This window comes from Dasypus novemcinctus, chromosome 4, assembly GCF_030445035.2.
Source record: "Dasypus novemcinctus isolate mDasNov1 chromosome 4, mDasNov1.1.hap2, whole genome shotgun sequence".
In the NCBI taxonomy this organism is placed as follows: domain Eukaryota; kingdom Metazoa; phylum Chordata; class Mammalia; order Cingulata; family Dasypodidae; genus Dasypus; species Dasypus novemcinctus.
Genome location: NC_080676.1, coordinates 111,829,797 through 111,842,880, shown reverse-complemented (window position 1 = coordinate 111,842,880; position 13,084 = coordinate 111,829,797). Strand labels below are relative to the sequence as shown.

At 35.6% G+C, this 13,084-nt stretch overlaps 1 non-coding gene across 1 annotated transcript; it reads right to left on the bottom strand.

The window, feature by feature from the left end:
- Nucleotides 1-11,851: 11,851 nt before the first annotated feature.
- LOC111763413 (U6 spliceosomal RNA) lies at nucleotides 11,852-11,958 on the bottom strand. Its single transcript, XR_002796290.2, has one exon. It is a non-coding gene; the product is annotated as a U6 spliceosomal RNA (small nuclear RNA).
- Between the last annotated feature and the right edge of the window lie 1,126 nt (nucleotides 11,959-13,084).

The following is a 13,084-nucleotide window of genomic DNA, read 5'->3' as shown; positions in this document are numbered from 1 at the left end:
GCTAATCCATTAAAGAATATGACAGAGGTCCCCAGGATGGGAACTTGATATTCCTTTGATTATTGTCTGAATCTCCACCCACCATGATAATGCCCCTTGAACATTTGAACACATTTATATGCCTTATATGTATGCCCAGGTGAGCTTCCTCCAATGTATCCCATCACTGACACCTTGCACCAATAATCCTCCCCTGTGACAGTTGTAACCTTTCTGTGATCCAAAACTTCTTCAAAAATGAAGCTAATAATATAGCCAAGCACAATTAATAACAAAATGAAGTAATAATTATAGTTTTAAAAATAAGAAATAAAAAACAACTTTTTAATAATATAAAAAATTGGGATATTAAAGAAAAATACTTAATTTTTGACACTTTCCCTTTCATCACTGTAAGATCTGTTGTCCTATATGTACAGTGACAATTTCTTTCTTTAATTCCTCCAGTGTCTTATTTTTTTCCCCCATTTTGTACGTAAAGAAGTTTTAAGTTACAGAAAAGACACATACCAAACACAGCAGTCTTCCATATACCAATATCCTCTCCCTCCCACAACCATTCCCCCAGTTCCATCGACAGTCCAACCCACCCTCCCCAACTCACCCCACTGACAAACCAGTACCACCCAATCTAAAAGTATCATTACACCACTCTCTTGCCCCTTCATTATACAACTACAAACTTCTAGCTTGCCATAGCCAATGCCCTAGTTATTCTTCTCCTTTTCTATATTTCCTGTAAAACTGTCCTCCAGACTCTAGCTCTATGAGTCTGCTCAAATTGCTTAATTCATATCACAGAGGTCATGAAGTATTTGTCCTTCAGTGCCTGGCTTGCTTCACTCAGCATAAAGTCCTCAAGATTCATCGATGTTATCCGGTGTGTTAATACTATATTCCTTCTTACAGTTGAGTAATATTCCATCCTATGTATAGGCCACAATTTGTTTATTCATTCATTTGTTAAAGAGCATTAGTGTTGATTCCAACTTTCAGCAATAGTGAATAATGCCACTATGAACATTGTTGTGTATAATCTGTTCCTGTTCTGGCGTTCAGTTCTTCTGAGTTTATACCCAGCAGAGGAATTGCTGGATTGTATGTCAGTTCTATAGTTAGTTTTCTGAAAAACCACCAAACTGTCCTCTACAGTGACTGTACCATTCTACATTCCAGCTGGGATGTAGAATCCACCAGCTGTGGATAAGGGTTACCATTCCTCCACATCCTTGCCAATACCTGTCGTCCTCTGTTTTTTTTAATAGCTGCCAGTCTAATGAGTGAAAGATGATATCTCACTGAAGTTTTGATCTGCATTTCCCTAATAGATAGTGATGTAGAGCATCTTATCATGTGGTTTTTAGCCACTTATTTTTTCTTAGAGAAATGTCTATTGAAATCCCTTACCCATTTTTAAAATGGATTGTTTGTCTTTTTATTTTTAAGGTGTAGGATTTCTTCATATTTGCTGGATATTAGGCCCCATTTAGATATATGTTTACCAAATATTTTCTCCCATTGAACAGGCTATCATTTCATTTTCTTGACTCCTTTGAGGTGCAGAAGTATTTAATTTTGAGTAAGTCCCATCTTTCTAACCTTTTCTGTCATTGCTTGTACTTTCTTTGTAAAGTTCATGAAACAATTTCCTAATACAAGATCCTGTAGATGTTTCCCTATATTATCTTCCCAGGTCTTTTTTTCACCCGGTTTTATTTTTTATTTTATTTTTCAATTCATTCATTTATTTATTTTAATGTTACATTAAAAATATATGAGGTCTCCATATACCCCCATCCCCCTCACCCAACTCCTCCCATAACCACAACCTTCTCCATCATCATGGGACATTCACTGTACTTGGTGAATACATCTCTGAGCACTGCTGCACCACATGGTCAATGGTCCACATTATAGTTTACTCTCCCCCCCCAGTCCACCCAGTGGGCCATGGGAGGACATACAATGTCCAATAACTGTCCCTGCCACCCAGGACAACTCCAAGTCCTGAAAATACCTCCATATCACATCTCTTCTTCCCACTCTCCACCCTCAGCAGCTACCATGGCCACTTTCTCCATCTCAGTACTACATTTACTTCCATTACTAATCACATTAGTTCCAGAATAGAGTATCAGTAAGTCAACTCTAATCCATACTCCCAGGTCTTTATGAACTTGGCTTTTATATTTAGGTCTTTGATCCATTTTGAGTTAATTTTTATGTAAGGTGTGAGATAGTGTTCTTCTCCTATACTTTTGGATATGGATATGGATATCCAGTTCTCCAAACACCATTTGTTGAAGAGGCCATTCTCCCCCAGTTGAATGGGTTTGGCGGCCTTGTCAAATAGCAGTTGCCTAAATATGTGAAGATCTATACCAGAACTCTCAATTCACTTACCTTAGTCAGTGTATCTATCCTTATGCCAATACCGTGCAGTTTTGACCACTGCAGCTTTGTAGTATATTTTAAAGACAGGTAGTGTGATTCCTCCAATTTCATTTTTCAGATTGTTTAGTTTCTCTTTCTATTCTATGGTTTTATTTTGTTGGTTTTGTGTATATGTGTGTGGTAAGGTTTCACTTTGACACTACATTCTCTTTATTCTATTTCATTGTTGTTGTCTATGTTCTCTTGAAAGAAAAAATTAGGATCCTTGAATAAGAAAGAGATAGGAAGAGAAAAAAATTAGGACCATTGAATAAGAAAGAGATAGGAAGAGAAAAAAGAATAATAGTAATAACTATACTAATAATAGTAAAAGGTAGGAGAGGAACCATATAAGACCTAGGATATTGAAAAATTAATATGAGTGAGAAGCATAGAGGAATAAGATTAGAAACCTGGATGAAACAATGAAAAAAGAAACAGAAATTTACAGACTGAATTAAAAGGATGGAATGTCATGAAGTGGGGAAAAGAAAAGAGAAAACAGAAAGGAAATAGTAAAAAAAAAAAAGTAATTAAATGGAGAGAAAAGGAGAGAGTAATAGAAGCAAGAAAAATTGGACACCAAATAAAAGAGTTGGAATGAAAGAACAACAGAAAACAGATAATATAAATGTGAAGGAAAAAAAAGAAACAGCATAAGTAGAGTAAATCAGTAAACAGAAGAAAAAAAGAAAAACAAACAAGTAGAGAAACGAAGTGGAAACACAACAAGCAAGAAAGAGACAGCAGAAACACTTTTTAAAAAGAAAAAAATAAAAATAAAATAAACATGGAAAAAGAGTCTTCTCTCTTAGACCCACCCCTAAGGATCTTCTCAGGCTGCTGGTGTTCATCAATCACTTATACTGCATCTGCCCTTTGCAGGTTTTGCACTGTGTTTTAGTGAGTAAAATAAGGGAAATTTTTAAAAAGGAAACTTTTTTTTTTTTTTAAATAAGCGATCCAAGAAAAGCTAATACAAAGAGAATGTCTATATGTTCCCTGGATGTTTGAACCTCTGGATCAGTTCTCAAGGAAGAGTGAGGAATTGAACCAGCAATCTCATATATGCGACGCAGGAGTTCTTCCAAGGAACTATTCTTCCTCTTTAGGATAATTAGCCTTTCAGTAAGCTATCAGCCCCTTTTCCCTTGGGCAGGTTAGATTTCCTACAATCCACCAGAATCCTGCTGGTCAGTCGGTTGTTTCCGCTTCCTCTCTGATGTAATTCCTCTCTTTGTCTATGTGGCTCGGTATGACAGCCTGCCTGAGAAGATCCCCATCCCCTCTCCTTGTTGAGTGACGGGTCCCTTCTGATATTCAATGGGAGCAACTAGCTAAACTCACTGCAAAGAAATCACTCTCTGCCCTCCCAGACTCCTCTTCCTCATTGGGAATCTGCTGTCACACTCCTGTTTGGAGCAGGGACCAGGGGCTCCACCTAGGTTATCTGCCCTGACGGCTGCATGTGTGCTCTGCTTCCAGCCACTGAGGCAAGCAACCTACAACTTTCCCCTGGCTTCCCCATCTGTCCAGTACCGTCCTAGATGACTCAGTGCACCTTCCTGTTCTATGTATATCTAGAGGAGTTGGCAGGGAGGAAAACATCTGCTCTCCTCTCATTTAGATACAATTTTCCAGGAGTTTTATCCTCCCTTAATATCTCTGTGGTGGGGCAAGCGAGCTCTTCCTGGCAGTGGGAAGATTTAACAACTCACAAATATTGTTTTGACTTCTTTTTCTCTCTGATCCTCACTCTTCTGGGAGTTGTGAAGCAAGGTCCTGGTTTGCTGTTCCCCAAAGCAGATCCCCAAGGCAGCTTCTGGCTCTTTCTTTGATATTTTAGTGAGAGCTGAGCCTTATCTGTCTAACCTCTTGGTCATATCCTGACAATCCCATATTAGTCCTTTTGGTAAAGGTCTTTTCTCAAATTCATCACTCGTTAATTGTTGGTAATAATCCCTCTGTGCCAGGGATGCTCATCGCCATGAGTCATGTTCCATGCTTATGTGAGGCGTATTGTATTTATATGCTGAGTTTGACTTAGAGAGAGATCAAAATTTGAACAACAAGGAGGATTTCAGAAGTTAACTCAGGCAATATATAACACTAGGCTAAGTTTCCATTTCACAATTACAATTACAAAAATCAATATCTAGGGCTGACGTAATTGTCTGTCCTCCTTCACTTTGTATTTGCCCAAGAACTTGGGGGATTCTTGATGTTTTACTAGAGAATGTAGCAGGACTTCCCAGGATGGAAATTCAATCTTCTTTTGATTATGTGTGGGTCTCCACACACTGAAATAATAACCTATGACCAGTTGAACATATTCATATGCCACAGAGGCATGCCCCGGGTGAACCCCTCCCCACACATCCCCCATTATTGGCACACCACACCCGTGATCCTTTTCTGCCGCTTCTGTGACCATTCTGTGATCCAAAACCTACCCCAAAACAAAGATAAAAAATAAACAAATAAATGTAATAATAAAATAATAATAAAAATCAAAATACAAAAATAAAAGCTTAAATGTTTCTTTCATTGTGTCTTTCATCACCATAAGATCTTTTATCATTTATGTACAGTAACAATTTCTTCCATATGTTCTCTCAAGTGTCTTATTTTTTTCACTGTATCTTCAAGAAGCTTTCAGTTATAGAAAAGCCACATAGAAAATATAGGGGATTTCCATATTCCCAACTTCCTCCCTTCTCCTACTCTGCCCTACTAATATCTTACATGAGTATAATACATTTGTTATAACTGATATATAAATATTGAAGCATTGCTACTAACCATGGTCAATGGTTTACATTATGATTTACATTTTGCATCATACTCTTTTATAAGTTTTAACAAATTTAGAAGGACCTGTATTCATTATTGCAAGATCATGCACAACAATGCTAATGCCCTAAAATGCCCTATGTTCCAGCTATTCTATTCTTCCCTTTTCCTCCCCTCAGAACCTATGGTAACCACTAAGTTTCAGTTTTTCAAGAATAACTTTCATAATTGCATGCAATAATATTGAAGGCTTGGCATATTGGTCTGTTTTCTTTTATTAGGCACTGCCTACATTTTCCAGAGAGTCTTGTTCCTCTAATTGAGAACATAGTTGGACTCCCTAGGATGGGATTTTAATATTTTTTTGTTTCTTATGTGGGTCTCCACCCACTGAGATAACACACTATGATAAGATGAAGATGTTCACATTTCATGGACTCATGCCCTGGGCATGTCCTATCCCACATATCCTTTTACACCTGATGACCTGCATCAGTAACACACCTCTGCCATATTTTCCAAAAGAACATTCCCACAATTGTGGTTTTAACCACATACTTACAATTCCTCAGAGCTCACCTGTACTTTCCTCCAAACTTCTCCCCATTCTCATGGGTAGTCCAACACAACCCTTCCAACATACTTCCTCTCATTTTCAGCACTGTTGAACCCAATCATATCTCTGCACCACCTTAACCCCCACCACAGTCCAACCACCCCCTTCTACCTTAGCATAGGTTTTTGCCATATTAAGCATCAGTTCACCACTCTCCAATACCTTTCTGTTTCCTGATAACCTGTCTTCCAGGGTCTAGTTTTGTGAGTTTACTCAATTTGTTTAAGTTATATCAGTGAGGTCATGTAATATTTGTCCTTCAGTGACTGGCTTACTTCACTCAATGTAAGGTCTTTAAGATTCATCCATGCTGTCCCATGTGTTAATACTGCATTCCTTCCCACAGCTAAGTAATATTTCATTGTATGTACATACCACAATTTGCTTATTGCTTCATCTGTTGATGATATGAATATCGGTGTGCATGCATCTGTTTGTGGCCCTGCTTTCAAGGTTTTTCAGTATATTAGCAGAAGTAGGACTGTCTGATCATATGGCAGTTCTCTAGTTAGCTTCCTGAGGAACAACCAAGCTGTCCACCACAATGGCTGCACCATTTTACATTCCCACCATTACTGGTTGAGTGTACCCTTTCCTCCATAAACTTTCCAATACTGGTAGTTCCCTTTTTTGTTTTATTTTTAATACCCATGAGCTAAATGGTGTAAGATGATATCCCATTGTAGTTTTAATTTGCATTTCCCTAATAGCTAAATGTCTATTCAAAACTCTTGCCATTTTTAAATGAGCTGTTTGGATTTTTTTTTTTTTTTTTGAGATCTAGGATTTCTTTATACCTGAGGGATATTAGGTCCTTATCAGATAAATTGTTACCAAATATTTTCTTCCATTAAGAAGGTTGCCCTTTCACTTTCTTCACAAACTCCTTTGAAGTACAAAAGTTTTTAATTTTGAGGAGGTTTATTTATCTATTTTTTCTTTCATTGCTTGCACTTTGGGTGTAAAATTAATTAAACCATTTCCTACAAGATCTCATAGATGTTTCCCTACATTATCTTTATATGGTTCCCTATAAAATTTAAATTCAGTTTGTAGATATCCACAAAATAATCTGTTAGAATTTTAATTGAATTGTGTTGAAATGTACATCTCAATTTATGAATAACATCTCAATAGTGTTGAGTACCCTTATCTATGAACATGGAATATCTCTCCATTTACATAGATATCCTTTGATCTTTTTCATCAATATTTTATAGTTTTCCTCATACCAGTCTTGTACATTTATTAGATTTATAACTATTTCATATTTTGGTGCTACCATAAATGGCATTGTATATTTAATTTCAAATTTCGGTTTTTCATTGCTGCTATATAGGAAATCAATTGACTTTTGTGTATAAATCTTATATCCTGAAACTACTGTGGTCAGTCATCCATAGTTTCATCTCTTCTTTATTTTCTACATAAACAATTATATCATTTGTAAATAAAGACATGTTTATTTCTTCCTCCCCAATATGCACACCTATAATTTCCTTTTCTTTTCTCTTTTCATTAACTAGAATGTCTGGTAAATTGTTAAATAAGGGTTGTGAAGGGACATCCTTTTACTGTTACCCAACCTTAGGGGGAAAGGATCTAGTTTCTCATCATTCAGATTGATGTTAGCAGTAGGATATTTTTAGATGTTCTTTACCATTGAAGGAATTTACCTCTATTCTTAGATTGCTGAGGGTTTTTATTATCGATTGCTGCTCGATAAGGTTAATTGTTAATATCTGTATTTCAGATACTTATGTTTTGATTTGTTTGCTAATTGACTTTCTCTTTATATTATAGGGAAGTTATACTTATTTAGATATATTGATATGAAGATATATTTATGTTTGGTGTTAAACATCTCAGATTATATCATGTTTTATTTATTAAGTATATTATGGTATGTGTTCTTGGTTTATTTTTGTTTATTAAATTTCTTTTGTTTTCTGAATGGTTTGAAATTTTTTTCTAATATTTTCTTTGTATGTGTACCTTTTAAAATATGTTTTTTCCCATTTTATAGTTTGATTTTTACAACCTGGTTTGTCAATTTTCAATGATATATTTGAACTTCAATCTTTTACTTAAATGGCAAGCCATCAGCTTATTCAACATTCTGTTTATTTCTCCCTCCTCTTTGATTTTTAATTTCATTTTTTCTACTTTTTCATAACATACAACACCTACAATATAGCATATTATAGAGCATACAATATAATGATATTATTTTTTACTCTCTTGTTACCCTTGTTTTACTTAGATTTGTAATGAATACTCACTGCTAATCGTTTTGCTTAGATTTCATGAGTAACTTTTTATTTAGATATAGATTTTCATCTAATAAATTGAGAAAGATTCATGGGTAGTGAATTCCTTGAGTATTTGCATGAGGAAAACTGTTTTTTTTATTTTCAACTTTTTCATTGTTTTGACAATTAGAAGACACTAAGCTAGATGTAAAATAATTGTATCTATCTTTGTACACTTGAGTTTTTCAAAATGCTTCTTCACTGGTAAAACCCGACACCCATCAGGTTTTCCTTTCTTTTTAAGTTATTTGTTATTTTATGAATTCCAGGGTATAATTTCTTTAACTTTAATGTTTAATAGAATTTCTATGAAATGTCTCAAGATTGATTTTAGTAGTTTAATTTTCTCTGGTGCTTATATTTGTATGTGGATTCAGATCTTTTTCCAGAAATGAAATTGTATTTTCGTTTTCAATATTAGTTATTATCCATTATTTTTGTTGTCTTCTTCAGTGATCCAATTATACTTATGCTCAGTGTTCTTTACTGTCTTCTTTTGTTCAGGATTGAATAATGTACCCCACAAAAGATATGTTAAATCTAATCTCTGTTCCTGTGGCTTGGAATCCATTTACAAATAGGTTCTTTGGAAGATATTATTAATTAAGATGTGACCAAATTGAATGAGGGTGGAGCCATATAAAAGAGGAAATTCTGGTAAATTAGTCACAGAAAGCCACAGGATCATACCAAAGACATTGCCATATGATAAATGCAGAGATGCAAGTCAAGAAACCCTAAGAATTGTGATAAACTCAACAGAACATTATAGGCTCTTAGACAATACAAGACCTTTCTGATGCCTTGGTTTGGGACTTATGGCATCTGAAATTGTGAGTCAATAAATTATTATTTTTCTTTTTAAGGAGGTACCAAAGATTAAACCAAGGACCTCATTTATCAGAAGTGGGTGCTCAGCCACTGAGCTTCACCCATTCCCCTAAATTGTTTTATAAGCCAATCTGTTTTTGTAGTATTTGTCATAAGAGTTCCGAAAAACCAAGGCATCCATTTCATGCACAATACCAAATCATTTATGTTTAAATCTAAAACAAAAAAAAAAAATTTCATTACTCCAAAAAGAAAGACTCCATACCTCTTAACATCCTTCCTCAGACCTACACAACCACTAATTTCCTTTCATCTTTATAAATTGATTTATATTTACATTTTATGTAAATGAAATCATACAATATGTAGTACTCTGTGTCTTGTTAGGTTCCTTAATAGTTATGATTGCTATTTCTTCTTGCTGGATTGCCCCTTAATATAGTGTCCTTCTTTGTCTCTTTTAACAGATTTTGATGTAAAATCTATTTTATCTAGCTTTGTTTAGCTACCCAGCTCACTATTGGTTACTATATACATGGAATATTTTTTCCATACTTTCATTCTATTCATGTCTTTGGGTCTAAGGTGAGTCGTTTATAAGCAACATATAGCTGGATCATGCTTTTTAATCTGTCAATCTGTGTCTTGTGATTTGGGAGTATTCCATTAAATAATTCAGTGTTATTACTGCATAGGCAGTACTTCAGTCATTTTTCCTTTTTTTTTTTTTTTGTTTTAGATTTAAACATAAATTTTTATTTTTTAGCATTTATTTTTATTGTATTTTTTAAGACATATAGATCAAAAAGTCTTACATTAAAAAATATAAGAGGTTCCCATATACACCACACCCCACCCCACCCACTCCTCCCACATCACCCACCTCTTTTATCATTGTGGCACATTGATTGCATTTGGTGAATACATTTTGGAGCACTACTGCACAGCATGGATTATAGTTTACATTGTAGTTTACACTCTCCCCCAGTCTATTCAGTGAGTTATGGCAGGATATATGATATTGCAGGGACAGATCCTGGACATTATAAGCACAAATATTTAACTTGTTTCCTTGACTGAGCCATATCTTCTTATTTCTTTGTTTGTCTTGTAATCTTTTGCTGATTATCTTGACAATCTAATGCTAAATGTCTGTTTTCCCTCTTGCCTAGGGTTGTATTGGAGATTTGCTGTATATTAAGGCTCTTGTATGATACTTGGTATAACTTATTTTGGACATTTAGGGAAGCTCATGTTTATCTATTCAGATTTTCTTAGGTCTCCTGTCTCTGATTCTTGCCCTAGATATGCTGGGCAACTTGTAAGATTGCCTTTTTGTGTGCAATTGTTTCACCTCCTAGAGAGAAAGCTGCCTTTCCTCTGTTCCTTGTATTCTGCCCAGGGTCTTTGAAAACTTGAGTCCCTGTGGCTGATTATACCTGGGGTTCCAGCCCAGTTCTCTGAGTAGCTCCATGGCTTGCTTCTGTGCAACTCTTAATCTGCATGGGGCTTAGTGAGGGGAAAGGATCCAGACTGGCTGCATGGCTCATAGATCTCCTATTTTTTTGGTGTTTTTTATCTTCAATTCAGCATTTGTGAAGTCTTCCTCCAATTTCTATCATCCTCCATATTTCCATGCAAATGATATTTGTCTTTTATTAGTTGTTTCTGAGGGGAGACTTTTCCAGGGGATGTCTTAGGTTGCTCTGTTGATACTGTCACTCTCTAGCTAATTCTTAAAGCATAGGGTTTCTTCATGCTGAAACATAGAAGACATAGGGTTTCTTCATGCTGAAACTGAAACCCTGTGTGTAACTCAGCAACAAAGAGAGGACATGCAGAATTGCTTGAGGTGGTTCTCTGGCTTTGCCAACAACTGGACTCTGCAATTTCCACCATGGTGAAAGTGCTAGGTCTTACTAAGGAAGCATGGGTTTAGTGTATACCCAGGGGACCTGAATCTCTGGAGTGACCATGTGATAGCCAGGCCCTGAGCCTCAACTTGCAACTCCTACACTCTGATTTATTGGACTTACCCCACTCAACTAACATGTAGGTGAGGAAGGTCAACCACCACACCAGGGAGCCAAGAGTGCCTACAACTGAAAGCAGGAGAATTACATCCAGCATCCATGTGGAATCTAAGCCCCTTCTTGGTATAGATGTGGAGTAGACACAACCATTCCAGGGTCCACAGGATGGAGGAATAGAGTATGGATTAGAGTGGACTTATTGATATTCTATTCACGGACTACTGTGATTAGTAATCAAAGAAAATGTGGCATTGGTGTAGAGAAAGTGACCATAGTGGCTGCTGGGGGTAGGGAGTGGGAGGAAGAGATGTGATGTGGGGACATTTTTGGGACTTGGAGTTGTCCTGGGTGGTGCTGTGGGGAGAGTTACCAGGCACTGTATTTCCTCCCATGGCCCACTGGGTGGACTGTGGGAGAGTGTGGGCTATGGTGTGGACCACTAACCATGAGGTGCTGCAGTGCTCAGAGATGTGTTCCTTTTGTTTTTTATATGCCATTTTTTTGTCTCTCTTTTCTTTTATTGCAATTTTTTTTCTGTATAGGTAATCTTTCATGATATATCTGACTAATTATTTTCTTGTTTTTGTTTTTCTATATTTCTACATGCTTCTTTTATAGTTACCCTATAGTTTGTTTTACACAATTTACACCTATAAGCTACTTCTTTGAAAAGATAACATTTAGCTTCAAGATCATATATGGTTTCTGCTCCCATATTCCTCTGTTTTCACTCTTTCTATTGTTTTTGTCCCACATTACCTTTTTATATTTTACCTACCCATTATCAGGAAATATGGCTTTTTCTCATTCAATTGCACTCAGATGCATGGGAAAAAAATATGAACCCCATGATTAATTTGCTTATCATCCTCGTTCAGGGGCCATGATAATCTTCTCTGTATAATTCCACTTTTAGTATATGTGCTGCCAAAGTAAGCACTACTTCCATTTTTACTCTTTCCCTTTAAAGTTTTATTAACAAGACTGCTCCCTAAAGTCCCACATACACGTTCAAGTTCTTTCCTTGTTGGCTTCTCTAATTTAACATTAATCATTTTCATTATTTGTGCTTGTAAATGAAGCTTTCTCTTTCTGTCAGTAAATTTGGGTCATTCTTATCCCCGCTTTTTGCTCTCTAATTATTCACTCTATGTAAGTTTCTTTTGACTACCTTTGTTCACTAAGTATCAAAGACTTGGAAAGAAGCAGGCCATATGGTTCTGTTGCAATTTGGTATGTACTAGTCTATTTACAGTTTATTGAAATTTGGACCTTCTCTGTCTCTAGTCATGCTAAATCCATGGGATTTGTCTAGTTTTGTTTGTTCTTCTTCTTCGTTTTATAAAATTATTTTGCGATTTGGATTTATTCAGTTGTCATTAGCTTAGTTACCCACATTCCCAGGCAATATGTACTTTTAAATAAATGATAGCATGGTTCTCTGATTTTAGCTTTCACATTCCTATTTTCTAGTAAAATAGTAGTTGAATGTTTTTGCTATCTTGCTGTGGTCTAAAAGCTACATTCTCCATTGTGTTTCCTTCAATTCCTTGTGTTATAATAAAATATTTAGTGCAAAAAGAATTAGACTAGCCAAGTCTTCACTCCTAAAAAAGAACTTTTGAGGCTAATACTACTCTTCTACCTTGGTTTCTTTAGCTATTATTTAAATAGTAGGTTTCCATCAACATCTTGATATGTTTTTTATATTCAGTAGTTTTTTCCTGCATACACTAATATCTTCTTTTCAATATTCAGGTTTCTAAATTAACAAAGCAATAAAATTGGCATCTGTGTACACAAGATTACACAGGAAGCCTACACATGCATGATATAGAGAAAAAGGCAATAGAAAGTAGAATTAAAGTTTTTATTAAAGTATAATTTTATGCCTGATTTGGCTAGAATTGGCCTGACTTCATTTGCACTGAACATCAGCATCTGCCTATTTAGTATAATTTGGAATGTTAAATTATTGGACAAAATATAATTAAATTTCTTATAAATTTGAGGGACTCTGAAGTTTTTCTACTATTATAAAGAGGAAGAAAACCTTGAGAAAAATT